Source organism: Anomaloglossus baeobatrachus, chromosome 6 (genome assembly GCF_048569485.1).
Source record: "Anomaloglossus baeobatrachus isolate aAnoBae1 chromosome 6, aAnoBae1.hap1, whole genome shotgun sequence".
Lineage (NCBI taxonomy): Eukaryota > Metazoa > Chordata > Amphibia > Anura > Aromobatidae > Anomaloglossus > Anomaloglossus baeobatrachus.
This window is the reverse complement of record NC_134358.1, coordinates 17153014-17170308: the sequence shown is the minus strand read 5'-3', so window position 1 is coordinate 17170308 and position 17295 is coordinate 17153014.

Below are 17295 nucleotides of genomic sequence, written 5' to 3'. Positions count from 1 at the left end.
GAGTCTTGACCAGGCGAACAGCCGGCGCTTGATCCTGAGCTTCCTGCCACTCTTGACTGGGCCGTGGGTCCAGATCCACTCGTTGCTGATGTACTTGTACCCTCTCAGTAGGCGGCTGGTGAAACGCAGGCAACTCAATCTCCTCGAGGTCATCATCCTCGCACCCATCTTCTGACAGATGGGGCATCCGGGAGAGTGCATCCGCATTGATGTTGACGCGACCGGCCCGGTACTTTATGGTGAAGTCATAATTGGCTAGCCGGGCTACCCACCGCTGCTCCAGCGCGCCCAACTTGGCCGTGTTCAGGTGCGTCAGCGGATTGTTGTCCGTAAACGCGGTGAATGTTGCTGCCGCCAAGTAGTGGCGGAACAGCTCCGTGATAGCCCACACCAATGCCAATAGCTCGAGCTTGAAGGAGCTATAGTTCTCAGGGTTCCTTTCGGTCGGCCGGAGTTTTCGGCTAGCATAGGCGATCACCTTCTCCTTTCCATCCTGGACCTGGGATAGGACCGCTCCTAGCCCAACGTTGCTGGCGTCCGTGTGGAGGATGAACGGGCGCCCATAATCAGGGTATGCCAGGACCTCTTCTCCGGTCAAGGCCGCCTTCAGCTGGCAAAAGGACTCCTCATGCTTGTCCTCCCACGACAGTGGGGCTCCAACGGGTCTACCACCTTTGGTCTGTTCCACGAGGAGGTCTTGCATGGGGGCCGCCATCTTCGTGTATCCCTTGATAAAGCGTCGGTAGTACCCCACCAGGCCCAGGAACTGCCTTACTTCCCTCACCGTGGTTGGCCTCGGCCAGCTCTGGATGGCAGTAATCTTCTCAGGGTCAGGGGCAACACCATCTGCACTCACCACGTGCCCCAGGTACTGCACTCTGGGTTTCAGCAGGTGACACTTAGAGGGCTTCAATTTCATCCCATACTTGGCAAGGGACGCGAACACCTCGGCCAGGTGCTCCAGATGGGCTTCGTACGTCTGGGAATAAACAATCACATCATCCAAGTACAACAGGACAGTCTCGAAGTTTAGATGTCCCAGACAGCACTCCATCAGCCGTTGGAAGGTTCCTGGGGCGTTGCACAGCCCGAACGGCATACTATTGAATTCGCAGAGCCCCATCGGGGTGGTGAAGGCGGTTTTCTCCCGATCTTCTGGGGCCACGGCCACTTGCCAGTATCCGCTGGTGAGGTCAAGGGTCGAGAAGTAGTTTGCAGTTCTCAGCGCAGCCAAAGACTCTTCAATCCGAGGTAATGGATAGGCATCTTTATGGGTTATCTGGTTGATCTTCCGGTAGTCCACACACATCCGCATGGTACCATCCTTCTTCTTGACCAGTACCAACGGAGCGGCCCAGGGACTACAGCTGTCCCGAATAACCCCTGCCTCCTTCATATTCCTCAACATGTCCTTGGCACACTGGTAATGTGCAGGGGGAATAGGTCTATACCTCTCTTTGATAGGGGGATGTTCACCGGTGGGGATGTGGTGTTGGACCCCCTTAATCTGCCCAAAGTCTAGGGGGTGCTTACTAAAAACCTGTTCATACTCCTGCACCACCCTGTATACCCCTGCCCTGTGATGTGTAGGGGTGTCATCAGTGCCTACATGTAGCTGTTGATGCCATTCCTTTGTCTCCCCCTGGTGTGGGGAAGTGCTGGTGGTAGGTGGGAGTGTAGATGGACTGGTTTCCTGGATAGTGTGAGGGTCCAGGGTGAGCAGCTTGGAAATGGTGGCATACCGGGGAAGCCTGACTTCTTCCTCTCCACAGTTCAGCACTCTCACAGGCACTCTCCCTTTCTTCACATCCACCACCCCTCGGGCGGCCATTACAGTGGGCCAGTGCTCGGAAGGCAGGGGCTCCATCATTGCAGGGTAGTCACGCCCCTGAGACCCTACTGCTGCCCTACACCAGATCATCATCTCACTCCTAGGGGGCACAGTCAATGGAGCAACATCCATCACTCTCACTCCACCAATCTCCCCTCCTGTTGAGCTTACATGCTGGCGGTACATCAAGGCTCGGATCTCACGCTGCACAGCCCTCTGCCGGCTCCCTGCCGCCGTGGCAGCCAACTGTTGTAATAGGGTTAACACATCATCCATGCAGTGCCCCATCACATTGGTTCCCAGCACTATTTTCGGGTTATGATCACTGGGTTCATTCATGATCACAATCATACCCTGGTGTTGCAGTTCGGCTTGCCCCACTGTCATAGCCACTTGTTTATACCCCACCTGGGTCAACGGAAGTCCATTAGCAGCAATCAATGTTATACTATTGTCTGGGGGCGCCAGTTCATCTACGGCCCAATACCGCTGGTACAACGTGTACGGTATGGTAGTTACCTGTGATCCAGTGTCCAAGAGAGCCATCACTGGTATGCCGTCCACAGCCACGGGGATGATAGGGCGGGCCCCGATATATCGGTCCCGCCAGTCCGGGGGGCCACGATGTTCTACTCCTGAGGATTGGCCCGGGGCCCCAGGGGTTGCTCGTTTAACGGGCACTGTCGGTAGTAATGACCCGGCTTACGGCACTTGTAGCAGATTGGGGGTCTGCTCCGCGGGTTGTTAGCACTTTTCCGCTGCATCCAGGGAACATCCTCGGGACTGTCAGCAAGCTGGATCTGTGCTGGAGGCTGAGGCCTGGTCAGAGGTTGTAGTGCAGCCAGGATTTTGGCAAGGTCTCCGTCCATGCGACGGACCTGGGCTGCCAGTTCTTCCACTCTGCTGCTCGGGGCTGCAGATGTTGGAGAGGTTGATTTGGCTGAGGCCGCCACAACGGGAGCCGTCTCAACGGGCCACGGGGCGGGTTCCAGACCTTCGGTTGCTGGGGGCTGTAGTGCTTTAATGGCCCGCTCCTTTAACACAGCAAAGTCCACATCAGGGTGTTCCAGGGCCCACAGCCGGAGTTGCTTACGGTTCTCAGGGGACCTCATCCCCTGCGCAAATTGCTCCACTAACATCTTGTTGCTATCCGCCTCATTAATAGGATTCGCCCGCTTCAGCGTGCGGAGGGCGGTCTGCAGACGTAGAGCATAGTCCCGAATGCTATCCCCAGCTCGTTGCCGGCACTGGTAAAACTGCATCCTCAGCTCAGCTTCAGTCCGGGTCTCGAAGGCAGTCTGTAGCTTCTCAAAGATGGTGGCTACAGAGAGCCGGTCCCCCTCGGCCCAGGTCTCCGCTTCCTGCTCCGCTGCACCGGTTAACTGGCCTAGCACTATCGCTGCACGTTGCTTATCAGTCAGGGGGTACAGCTCTAGCAACGGGTTAAGCTTTTTCCGGAAGGCCTGTAGGGCATCCGGTTTCCCGTCATACTGCGGTAGCCAGGCAGCTCCGGGCGCATAGGGCAAGAAAAACGGCATGACCTGAGCGAGCGTGGGGGCCGCGGCACCTCCCGCCGGTACGGCCGGGACCTGGGCAGGTCCATTCCCATCCGCGGGTGCCGCTGCGGCTCCGACCACCGCTCCTCCAGCGGCTCCGTCGGGCGCAGACATCTTGTTTCCGTCCCCCTTAGCTCTTTCTGGCCCCTCCTCTCTCGGGGCGGGGTTTTGGCCTTCGCGCCTCTACTGCTCGAGAAGACGCTCGAGCGGGAACTTTTCGCGCCAAAGATGGCGGCTTCTGAAATTTTTCTGCCGGATACCTCCGGCGGTAACAAGGCGGACCTCTACCAGACGGCAGAGCGGTAAGATCCTGTTCGTGACGCCAAGTTGTCGCGGGCGGGGAGGAGGGTGTCAGCACACCGCGCTCACCCCTTCTGCTCGGGTCCGGCTGCTCAGTGGTGGCTCGAGCCGTAGGCCGGATCCCGGGGGTTTCCTCGAGCGGCACTCCTCGCCCGTGAGTGAAAGGGGGTTTTGGGGTGTTGGGATAATGTCCGTGACGCCACCCACGGTTGTGGTGATTGGTAGCACCACCGCTGCTCAATACGGGGATCCCGGGGATGGTGAGGTGGAGCAGCCAGGTGTTGTGTTGCCCCTCCGTGGGTAGGGGTTGGTGATCCCGGGGCCCGGTGATGGCTTGTGAGGTGCAGGGCCTGGTGGGCGCAGGGACGCGGGGGGGCAGCGCTGTGCCTTGCGGCACTGTGGTACTCACTCAGCCTGAGACACGGACACAGTTTGTACGGTAAACCACACGGCTGGTAGGACGGTCCCACAGACGGCTGCTTTGCTTTCCCGGTAGGTGACGGTGATGTCCCTCTTCCTTGCACCTGTATGTACGGTTGGTTGCGATGGGTCCCCACCGGTAACCCGCTCCCCGGCTTCAAGCTGGGCTGGAGGAGCACTACACTTTGCCCGCAGGCGCTGGCCCTCAGAGACTGGTGCCCTGGCGGTGGCGGTGCCTCTGGTGTACGGGTTGGGCGGTTGCCTTCAATCGGGACTTGGTTGTTGGGGGAATCTACGTCCCCTTCACTGACGGATTCGGCAAATTTGGCGACTCCTAGCCTTGCCGGGGTCCGAGAGGCCCCTGCCCTGCTGCTGACTGTCTTTCGGAACACTGCTCCAGACCACCGGGCACACAGCCAACGGGGTCCTTCCAGGAACTTCCAAACGGTCCCCCTCCGGACAGTCACCGCCGTCGCTGACCTTGCTGATCTGGCCCTACACAAAGCTGGACCCTTCAGGCTTTCCTTCCTTCTTGTCACCTCACTTGCTTTCCTCCTTTACCACTTCTCTTTCTTACTGTCACTTTCACTTAGTTGTTTACACTTGCCCTCCCTGGGCTAATCTGCTCACTCCATCTCTCCCTGAGCTCTAACTGCCTGGTACTTCCTGCCTCCAGAGCTGTGATCTCCTTGGTGGGCAGAGCCAACCGCCTGGCCCACCCCCTGGTGTGAATCATCAGCCTCTGGAGGAAGGCAACAAGGATTTGTAGTTTAGCTTAGGTGTGCCTACCTGGGATGTGGGGTGTGGTGGTGTGTGACCTGTGTCCCCTGGCTTGCCCAGGGCGACACATAAGTGTGGGAGCTTGCTCTCAGGGGGTCACACTTGGGATTTTCTGGTCCGTTTTGGTTGGAAAGTCCTATCCCCCTCGTTGTGCTAATGCCCCGATTCTGGATCAGGTGGGAACAGATCGTAAAGGCTCCGTTCTCCTCAGGTGAATTGTTGGGTTGCCTGAAGCTACTCACCGACCTAGGGTCCATGTACCCCGTCGTGCCTTCGGTCCCGGACCGGTAATCGGGCTAGGCTGCCGGCCGTCCTCCTTGACACGTCTGAGCACCTCGCCACAATACCCTGTGACCGGGGGTCTGACTCCTCTAGGCCCAGACCACCGTCTGCAACCTAAGCATTTACTTCAGGAGTCACCACTCCCGACTTCCTCTGAGCTCCTCTCAGCACGAGGGCTACTTCCAACTCTCTTTCCACTCACAGACCGACTCACTACACTCCTCACCTCCCCTCCCTGACCCCCTAGGTGGGCGACTCTATTCCACTCAAGCCATCCACCGGTGTGTCTGGTGGGTGTGGTGCAGGGTTTCTCTAGAATTTGATTTGCTGTTGGAGCCAACACCAGTTAAGTAGGGACCCAAAACCAAAAGGGAGGTGGAATACTGCACGGAAGGGCAGCTTTTGCAGTACCCTGTGACGACCTGATAGTCCAGGGGCGTTACACATACATTGTTCATGTTGGCTTCCAACATACACCACCAAGGCACTTGTTATTAACATCAGCAGCGGTAGCAACAGACGCCACGACAAAGGTGTCACAGACTGCAATAATGTGATATCAATAAAACCAATAAACATTAGGCAAGGGCAGATGTCATAGATATACATATGTGATCACCCACATTTATGTAGCAATGATATTGGACATCAATTTAATAAAATACAACTCATGAATTAGCAGTGTATGCAACGTACGGGGAAAAAACCCTATGTATATATGATCATTATAGCATATAGCTACCTGCAGCCATAGTGCGGGATGTATAATAATAGCCTCCACGAGCCAACCTCGACATGCGTTTCACCTGCACGCTGGTTTCATCAGGAGGTGCTTAAAGGCTCGAATTGTCCATTTAACATACTGCCACTCATTAGGTGTCACAGTGTCTCACATGTGCGCGCTTGCAGACAGCGTGATGTCTGACCGTGGAAAGAGAAGCGATCAACGTGCACGCACTCCAGATCACATGACCATATCATATGGCACGCAACCCGGCTGATGCGCACGTCAGTCTGAATCATGCCATTCTCCTGCACTACAATTCTGATATCCAAAAAAATCAATGGAAGTATTATCAAACTTGTATTTCAATTTAATATTATAACTGTTCGTATTTAAATGGGACATGAACTCATGCAGTTCAGGGACGGTACCATGCCAGATGATAAGCAGGTCATCGAGTAATGGAACCAACCTGAAACGAGGGAGGCAGTGTGGGCGCCACCCTGAAGAACCTCCCTCTTCCAGAACCCTTAGAAGAGGGTCGCATAGGATGGCGCACACGCCGCCCCCATCGCGGTCCCCCGCTGTTGGAGATAGTATCGATCCCTGAATGTGAAGAAATTATGTCAATACATAGTGCAGAAGTCCCAAACCCAGATCACAGAGTGTCGTATCAATGTTACTCATTCTCAAAAAGAATTCGGCTGATGCCAGACCATCCTGATGGTCAATACACGTATATAGGGACTCAACATCCGCAGTTACCAAGAGTGCACAAGGATCAAGATGTACCTCGTCCACCCATTTCAGGACGTCCGTGGTATCCCTGACATAGGAGGGGAGTGTTTCAACCAAAGGTCTTAAATAATGTTCAATCAACTTGCAAATGGGATCACAAAGCCCTCCCATGCCAGAGACAATCGGACGGACGGGGGGGGGTAGTTTGACGTTGACGATGGGATTAGATGGAAATTTGGTAAGGAGTCCATCAAATACCTTCTTTGTAATGGTGCCAGATTCCAAAGCTGACTCCAAAATAACACTTAACTCCTCCATAAAGGTATCAAGAGGACAAGATGACAGCAATGAGTATGTGTCCTTTTGACGTAATTGTTTAAGTGCCTCTTTTTCATATTTGTCAACCGGCCAGATGACAACGTTTCCCCCTTTGTCTGCTGGTTTGATAACAATCCCACTTAAGGGTGCCTTCACACTTTAGCGATGCAGCAGCGATCCGACCAGCGATCTGACCTGGTCAGGATCGCTGCTGCATCGCTACATGGTCGCTGGTGAGCTGTCAAACAGGCAGATCTCACCAGCGACCAGTGACCAGCCCCCAGCCAGCAGCGACGCTGCGCTTGCACGGAGCCGGCGTCTGGAAGCTGCGGACACTGGTAACTAAGGTAAACATCGGGTATGGTTACCCGATGTTTACTTTAGTTACCAGCGCACACCGCTTAGCTGTGTGTGCAGGGAGCAGGAGCCGGCACCGGCAGTGTGAGAGCTGCGGAGGCTGGTAACGAAGGTAAATATCGGGTAACCACCTTGGTTACCCGATGTTTACCTTAGTTACAGCTTACCGCAGGCTGTCAGACGCCGGCTCCTGCTCCCTTCACATTCAGGATTGTTGCTCTCTCGCTGTCACACACAGCGATGTGTGGTTATCAGCGGGAGAGCAACAATAAAAAAACGAACCAGGGCTGTGTGTAACGAGCAGCGATCTCACAGCAGGGGCCAGATCGCTGCTCAGTGTCACACACAGCGAGATCGCTAATGAGGTCACAAAAACCGTGACTCAGCAGCGATCTCAGTAGCGATCTCGCTGTGTGTGAAGCACCCCTAAGGACTGAAGTTCACGTAGAGTCTGTCTCTGTAAAGGTGTAAGGTTGTCTTGTTTAGTTTTATTCCTTAGTTTCATAAAATCATTAGTCACAAGCCTTGTAAATCTTTCCACCTGTGGGCACAGGGACAGAGGGGGAAACGTACATCTGGGGTTGATACTGGTGGGAAATTTGCCTTCGGCACTGAGTTCAGACTCCAACTCCAGATCCTCTAAAGCTCGTAGGGCAGTCTACTACAAGGTGGTATTCAACCCAAGATCCACAGAGGGTCTGGAATGGAGTTTTTTTTAAAAAACAACTTCCGTGCAAACAGGTGCAGATCTTTAATGCGGTGAAAAAGTCAAAATTACAATTAGGCAAAAAAGTAAAGCTGGGGTCACACTAAACGACAGCGACAACAACGTCGCTGTTACGTCACCATTTTCTGTGACGTAGCAGCGACCTTGTAAGTCGCTGTTATGATCGCTGCTTAGCTGTCAAACACAGCAGCCAAAGCAGCGATCATAACGACACGTGTCGCTGTGCTACATGTGCAGAGAGCAGGGAGCCGCGCACACTGCTTAGCGCTGGCTCCCTGCTCTCCTAGCTACAGTACACATCGGGTTAATTACACGATGTGTCCTGCAGCTACATGTGCAGAGAGCAGGAGACGGCGCTGTCAGCGTGAGAGCGGCGGAGGCTGGTAACGAAGGTAAATATCGGGTAACCACCTTGGTTACCCAATGTTTACCTTTGTTTACAGCTTACCGCAGCTGCCAGATGCCGGCTCCTGCTCCCTGCTCGCTTCATTTCGTCGCTCTCTCGCTGTCACACACAGTGATGTGCGCTTCACAGCGGGAGAGCGACGACCAAAAAATGAAGCTGGACATTCAGCAACGAGCAACGACCTCACAGCAGGGGCCAGGTCGTTGCTGGATGTCACACAAAGCGACAGCGACGGGACGTCGATGCAACGTCACAGAAAATGGTGACGTAGCAGCGACGTCGTTGTCGTTGTCGCTGTGTGTGACACCACCTTAAGTCCAAGACTCATTACCTCATGCTGTGCATCTGAGATGATGAGAGGATAAATTGATTACCTCGAGTCTATTTTGTTTAGACTCATTGTGGGGGGAAGGGGGGTGATTCTGCGTTTATTCCCAGAGAATCTTTTAGAGGAAGAGGAATGACCCAGACTTTCTGTCCTAGAATTAGGACACTTGTAAATTTTAGACCTCACTGAAGTGGATTCATCTACAGAAGAGATCGACGTCTGTGACTCAGAGCGGCAGCTATAGGCATAGAAGTGGTGTCTAGGTATAGTAAAGTATCCATGTGCTACGCAATGAAACCACCTATAGCGCCACCTGGCGGAAAACAACAGAGTTAGCATTTTTATCTCGAAAACGGAACGAGATAGAGAAAAAAGTGAATTACAAAGTTGTAGGGCATCAATTCAATACGAATCGACACCTTGCCTACAGAAATGCTATGATATGAAACCCATGACCCCCCCCCCCCCCCAAAAAACATTGAATGCCGGTCAAGCATATGCCGCCATTCTCAAGTTAATAGCGGTGGACAGGAAATGGGTGGGCACACTGTATATCACAAGACATTATAGAGGACTCTTTTCCCTTGGTAGAGTTTTCTATAAATGTTCTCATGTTTAGTGACATGAAGATGTCATTGTGCAGGAAGGGGGAAGAGGTGAGTTGTGACACTACTGTGAGTGTTGGATTCTGTTATCTCTCATTGTAATCCTGCTTATGATAATGAGGTGTCTACTGAGAAGGGATCTCTTCTGGATGTGTCTGTTTATTAGAAAAGCAGATTCTGGTTATCATTTTATGATATAACGAGCGACAAACGTTAAATTAAATTCTTTCAAAACTTTAAACTATAATTGATTGGATTAGCCATTTTCTGGTTATTGTTGATTTGTTTGCGATAAGTCACTTACCAATATGGTCTTTCTTGAATTTCTGAACTTAATATGAAGCATGGGAATATAGCTATAGGCCATGATGAATTCCTGCACTGAGCGGCTTTTATCATCTCACAAACACATTAGTAACAATAACCAGAGAGGTCAATGCCCTGAACATAAAAGCTTCGTAACACATTCCCAGGAAACATTTCACTAATAAATCTATCTTTCATAAGAGTAAATTAGTTACATTTTGCATGTAAGTGTAAGATTGTAGCGCCAGAAACAAAACAAACAGAAAAGAAATGGACAAGACGAATAACCAATTAATACAAGGTCATTTGTGAGGTCGGATACACATAATATAAATACAAAGTATTTTGCACGATGTGAGAAATCCGAACAATGGCGATAAAAAGTGTGTCCTAAAATCTAAGCACAAGAAACAGTAGTGCACACTGTCCCAAGAACTAAGCCCTAAATTTAAAGGGTATTCCCATCTGGGGTGCTGATAGTACATCGCTGGGTCTCATTGGACAGATCCGCCATCCCATCCTGCTTGGCTTTTGAGAGCAGTTCTTTTATGCTTCTCGCCAGCACGCTTGTCTCCATCATTTTGAATATTGTGGGGTTCTTCCTTCTGCCCTTGTCCCTCTTTTCCTTGTTGCTTCGACTAGGCTCCGCTCTGAGCTTCTGTGGATCTGGTCTATCCTCTGTGTCCTGTTGGCTCGTCTTCGGACCCACCGCTCTCCTCGCTTTCTAGTACAAGTCGCCCTAGGAATTAAGGCAACAGCTCTTTTGTGTAGTAGAACATTAGTATGGTTTTCTAAATGAGATGTGGGTTGAATCCAGCGAACAGTCTCATTCTTGAGCTCCACCAAGAGTCACTTAGACCATGCAAAGACCTTCCAACTACATCAAGCAAGGTGCTCCATCTCTCAGGGTTGTTGCTAAACAAAATGTATAGACGGTTTACACTTCTAAAAAAATCTTATTTCAGGGCAGCTCTTAGCAGTATTAACACCTACAAGATTAAAAATGGGCAGTCCAGGGACAAAAAAGAGCTGTTGGACATGTTTTCTCCATCATATCCCTGGTGTCTCCAGTCTGTGAGGTCAATGGCATGCTCATTCAGTCTTGATGTAATCATGTCCGCAACTTCTACAGTCTTCGGAAAAAATAAAAATTCCAAAAACCTTTCTTGCAGAGGCCAAATTACTTGGGGATCTCTGTAGACATACCTTAATAATACAATGTTCTGATCACTGAGAGACATCTGGAGTAACATCACAAATAACAGAACAATAAATAGCATTCAAAGTCCTAGAGGAAAGAGACAATCATGACAGGGAGCCTGCTGATTAAGGATGAGTGGATTTATCCTGGCGGATCTGTTATCCGCTCGCATAGTAAGCGCCGCAGATTCTACAATGCCTGTATCCATGGATAGATCCGTGCCTTCAGATGATGTACGTTTTATGCATTATCGGAAGGCAGATTCACTGCGTGTGGGTGTTCAGAGGATATCTAGTTATCCATTCCACACTAAAGGCCGCTTTACACGCTGCGACATCACTCAAGCGATCTCGTTGGGGTCACGGAGTTTGTGACGCACATCCGGCCGCATTAGCGATGTCTTTGCGTGTGACACCTATTAGCGATTTTGAATCGTCGCAAAACGTTCAAAATCGCTCATCGGTGACATGCCCCCCTATTCTCGAATATCGCTGCTGCTGCTCGGTGTACGAAGTAGTTCGTCGCTCCTGCGGCAGCGCACATCGCTATGTGTGACACCGCAGGAACGAGGCACCTCACCTTATCTGCGGCCGCCCGCAATGAGGAAGGAAGGAGGTGGGCGGGATGTTACGTCCCGCACATCTTCGCCCCTCCGCTTCTATTGGGCGGCGGTTCGGTGAAGCTGCTGTGACACTGAACGAACCACCCCCTTAGAAAGGAAGTGTGACGCCGGTCACAGTGACGTCGCCAAGCAGGTATGTGCGTGTGACGCTGCCGTAGCCATAATGTTCGCTACAGCAGCGATCACACAATATCGCATGTACGATGGGGGCGGGTGCTTTCGCGCTCGACATCGCTAGCAATTGCTTTGATGTCGTAGCGTGTAAAGCGGCCTTAACTGTTATTCATACAGCAATCCAGCAGGTGTCATTTTGCAGACCCTCAATTAGCAATGCAATCTATTATGGGAAGTGTTATATCAACATATGTGCCATTTGCCGGTCCGTTTCTCCTCCTATACAGCACTAAAATAGTATATTGGATAACTGTATAATGCTAATGATGGCAGTTACACTCGGTGTATAGATAGTGTGTGTGGACACTGACAGCATGGCCGAGACAGCCCTAAAAAACTCGCTGCTGCAGGTGTGTGCGGAGTCTTTCATAGATTTCCCTGCAGTATTCTGGATGCTAAGGCCACTTTCACACATCGAGCTTTTCGCCGGTTTGCCAGATACGGCGCACGCCAGAACACTGTATACAGTACAATGTCAGCGCCGCAACTTCCGGGTCACATGCTCCAGTCACATGACAGCATGTGACCGGCGCTTGTCGCACTGCCATTGTACTGTAAATACTGTGTTGCAAGTACGACCCTCAGTATGTTCTTCTGGAATCCCAGGGAAATCTTACACCGGGCGGCCATTATTCTTCTGTACAGTAAAGGGAGGGCCGGATCTTCAGGCAGTCATCACACAATTCAAATGTGAAGGTAACTATTGGGATTTTATTCAACTTCTTTCCAATACATGACATTACTTCTCTTCATGCGATAACTCATCAACATCTCTATACAAAGCGTTTCTCCTCACAGATCCGTCCTCTCCACAGCGTGTCTAGAGCTGCGCAGTCTGCACTCGCCTCATACAATGGAGGTGTGGTAGGAAGGAAATAGTCCGCGCTGTCCCTCTACTCCTTTCCTCAGATAATACAGAGTCTTGTCTATCCTGAGCCTCCTTATTTATATCGACTGTTCCTCAAGAAAAACACTGATCTAACCACTGGTCTGTTCCCTCAAATCTCTCTCACAGATGTTTTTTTCCTGGTTGTCATGGACACCACTCCCTTTTCCCAGCATTCTCTGGAGCTCCACAACTACTTCCTGTCTCCTTTTCACATTATTAATCCCGCTAGTTGCTAGCTGATTCTATATCACAATACAGCTTCTATGGGTCACAACTGTACTGGCGTGCGCCGTAGCCAGCAAACCGGCAAAACGCCGGATGTGTATGAGCGGCCTTAATTGTAACGTCTCTATCCAGAATAGTGCATCTTTCTAACCATAATGCATGCTGCCATTGTCTGCGAGTCTCTCACTCGCACCCGTACAAGTCTATGGGTGTGAGAGAAACATCGAACTGCATTTGGATGTCATCCAAGTGCAGTGCGATATACGCACACCCTGACAATGGAGGAGATGGGGAGATTAATCTCCCTCTCCTCTGCAGCTGTGATCCGATCGCAGGAATTAATCACAGTTGCAGCACACTAAGCTCACGCTCGCAGCAGAGCAGGAGCCAAGAGTCATTAGCATATCCCATCCAATGCTCTCACATCGCATGCCATATGTTAGTCTATAATGTATAGATAGTGTGTATATAGTGTATATAATAGAGGTTAGAGCATCAGCGTATATAATGTGTATATATATAATTTATATACAGTATGTGCATATGATGTATACTGTGTGTTTGTGTATACAGTACAGAAAGGTGATTGCATCAGTGTATGGTTTGTATATACAGTATAGTGCGTATAGCGTGTGGACCCTTACCGTTGTCTGGCTGTCTCCGCCCTGCTGCAGGTGTGTGCGGCGTCTTTCCCAGATTTCTCTGCAATATTCTGGATGATAAATTGTAGAAATGTGTCCAGGATATTGCGTCTTCCTAACAATAATGCTTGTTTCAGCAGCCGCCAAGATGCATTATCAGTAGGAATAGATCTATGCAGATGATATTTGGTCATATTCAGCACCACTCTACTAACGTGACGAAAAAAGCCGTGTCAAACTTTTACAAAATTTTATTACAGAAAACAACACACTAAAAAAATGTACTCAGTACATGTTCCTTTAATTCTGGGCGGCCCCTTCCTCAAGGATGGCCCAGATTGATGTGTAGATCCTCAGGATGTGTCTCCTCTGCTCCGTGCTTTGAATCTAAACATCCATCCCCTTGAGGAAGGGGGCCGCAATCACCCTCGAAACGTGCATAACATTCAGCCCAGAGGTTATGCACTAATCACTTACCGTGAGGACATAACTGTCTGACTCATCCAGGATAATCCTATCTGAATGGTGGACGCCCAGAGAAGCCTTTGTACCCGTGCCCCGGAAAGAGCTTTAATCTGGACCCTACTTGTCTGCATACACACGTGGAACTGAACCTCAGCCTGCCAAGAACTCAGGTGAACCGCTGGCTCTGCATACCAGGACCGCATCCAGCACAGAGACTTCACCTTTTCGGCAACAACTAAATTTCTCCAGACGGTGGATCTTCGATCAGATAACCTGCACCGGGCACCTGCTACGGCTGCCCGCTCTATTGTTGCATCCCTAATACACACCATCACGGCCTCAATGAGCCGACACAACACGAGTGCGGGAGATCTGACACGCCAGGGGACGCAGGATCTTGGCAGGGTACTATTCATTGTGGTCAGTAAGTGTAAAGCAAAGGTAACTACAGGATCTACAAACTCACTTGGGCAAAATCTAACCACCAATGAGTGTCATCATTATTATTATTAATAATATAACGATACCTCGCTCCACTATACTCGGGACTATCTTTATATTTATCCAATAAGACTATTTACAATCTCAGACCATCAAAGAAAAAAGATCTTTTTACTCAAATGCTTTTTCTATGTTAAAAAAAAATGTAATCAGTTTTTTAGGATATTTTTATCTTTTACTGTTGGACTAAAGGTGGTAGCCACCGGCCGGGGCGCCACTTATGTATAAACTATCCTGAATTTAGCTTATATAGAAAATGGTGTACTGTTATTTGAAGATCTGCTTTGAAATTTTATCTGTTACATCTATATTTTTGTAGGAAAATTAAAAATAAATAACTTCCTTTTGGTCTATTTAGGACTCATTCAGACGGCCGTTCCGTCTGTCCTGATCAGTTCCTGTTTTTTTGCGGATCTACTGATCGGAGGAATAGCAAAAAATCAACACCAGTAGGTAGCAGATTCGAACTCTTACATGTATGATTTCTGTGAATATAGCAACATGTGACATTTAAAACTTAACTTTTAATTGGGTTGTATAAAATGAGTTAAATAAGTGTAAACCGTGATCCACACACCAATTTAAAACCTGAAAATGATGAGGCCAATCAAGGATTGTGGCGCCGTCACCTTCATTCAACGGGTGAATGTTTACCCATACCATATAACACAGATGAACAATAGGGTGAGATGCCTTATATGTGAATATCACATCAAAAATCAATCACTGGGGGGATAATGGGTATACATGACCTACAATATATGAAAGGTTTATGTCAAACACCCTAGAGATGTCTACCATTAATGATGATATAAGGCATAAATGGATACATACACAGCTTTAAGATCGCATACTGTAAATTTACATACAGAGGGACACCTTGGCAGGCATATACAGTATCAAATAGATGGTAACTCTTAGTGGCTATAGTATATTCAATATCCTCTCTGTCAATCCATCAACAAAATATATTTGGATAGTACAGAAATTTGAAAACAAAAAAATGGAATAATCTCACCCAATTCTTGTATCCCAATGTAGGGTCAAGGTTCTCCTGTGTTGCTGAAATCCATAAGTCAGTATGACGGGAGTAGTGGCTTGGTCACTGACCCTGTTAGGGATTAAACTGACCCTTTTTCCACAATAAACTCCCGCCCTGACAAGGGCAGTCCACAGCTGGCCCTGTTGTGGCTAGCCCTAATATCCAGACCAAGTGCCTCCCGACGCGTTTCACATCATATGTTCATCAGGGGAGACATATGGCACTTGAAATGGCGGTGATGGCTCAATGCAGAGCTCAACCCTGTGTGGCCCGGTATCAATGAGGATGTGCAAAATAGTGGGGCTATAAAAAGGAGCCTTCATCCCACCCCCTGTTGGGCGATCCGCCTCTGTCAATTTTGCAGATACCATGGCGGTGAAAAGGAAAGCCCGGATATTCCAAGATTAAACCCGGGGTTGATATATATAAAGGCAATTCAATGAAGCATGACTTAATCATAATAAATGTAGGTGTACCGCATCAATCCAATATGTGTATATAGCGTTCTTACCGGATTGATGGGCCGAACGTATATCTCATTCATAGGTCCATAAATACACAATTGCAGCTTATGTACACTATGTCAGTTCAAAACAAGGGTGTATTTGAACTCACATATCGGGACATATTTTGTGTCCTGATATCTAATTGGGATTCAGGTTTGACTATATGTGATATATATCAAACATCCTCCTTGTAGGAGGTTGGCGATCCTTGTTCCTTCCCCCCCATCGAATTGGTGATGATCGTCAGCCTCTACGGTGACCTGGGCTGACCTCATAATGTTATCTCAGGTCACTGCACGGCTCTCCCAGCCAATGGGGAACATTCTGTTCTTCACTGACTGGGTCAGTGAGTATGGATCGTCCTGGACCCCCTTATTGGGTTACCCCAGACCCGGATTTGTTTTTCTGATAGACACCATGACATCACTAACCTCTGGGCGTGATGCCAGGTGACATAACACATCTGGTATAACCCCATATATTACCCCAAATAGGGGGCCACCTGTGGAGGTGATTTAGGGTACTTTCACACTTGCGTTCAGCACAGTCCGTCACACACACTGTAACGCAAGTGTCAGCGTTGCATATGCTGGATGACGCTGCGTCGGGCGGAGGGAACGCAGCATGTAACTTTTTTTGAGTGGCTGAAACCTTTATTTTTCACTGTGCATGCTCATTTTTTTTTTTCTTTTAATCACAGAAACTTTATTTTGTTTCTCGGTGGCCGAACGTTCAGCTGAGCGCCCGGCCGCCAGCATGTGACAGCACAGCTCTCAGCTGATCGCCCGCTGGCATGTGAGAGTGCTCAGCTGATCGCCCGGCCGCCGGCATGTGAGTGCTCAGCTGATCGCCCGGCCGCCGGCATGTGAGAGCGCTCAGCTGATCGCCCGGCCGCCGGCATGTGAGAGCGCTCAGCTGATCGCCCGGCCGCCGGCATGTGAGAGCGCTCAGCTGATCGCCCGGCCGCCGGCATGTGAGAGCGCTCAGCTGATCGCCCGGCCTCCGGCATGTGAGAGCGCTCAGCTGATCGCCCGGCCTCCGGCATGTGAGAGCGCTCAGCTGATCGCCCGGCCTCCGGCGTGAGAGCGCTCAGCTGATCGCCCGGCGGCATGTGAGCGCTCAGCTGATCGCCCAGCCGCCGGCATGTGAGAGCGCTCAGCTGATCGCCCGCCGGCATGTGAGAGCGCTCAACTGATCGCTTGGCCGCCGGCATGTGAGAGCGCTCAGCTGATCGCCCGGCCGCCGGGTGATCAGCTGATCGTTCACAATAGTCTGCTGCCGGTAAAACTGTAAAGAATAAAAATAAATAAATAAATAAATAAAAAAAAAACAAAAACCTTTCAGTTGTTTT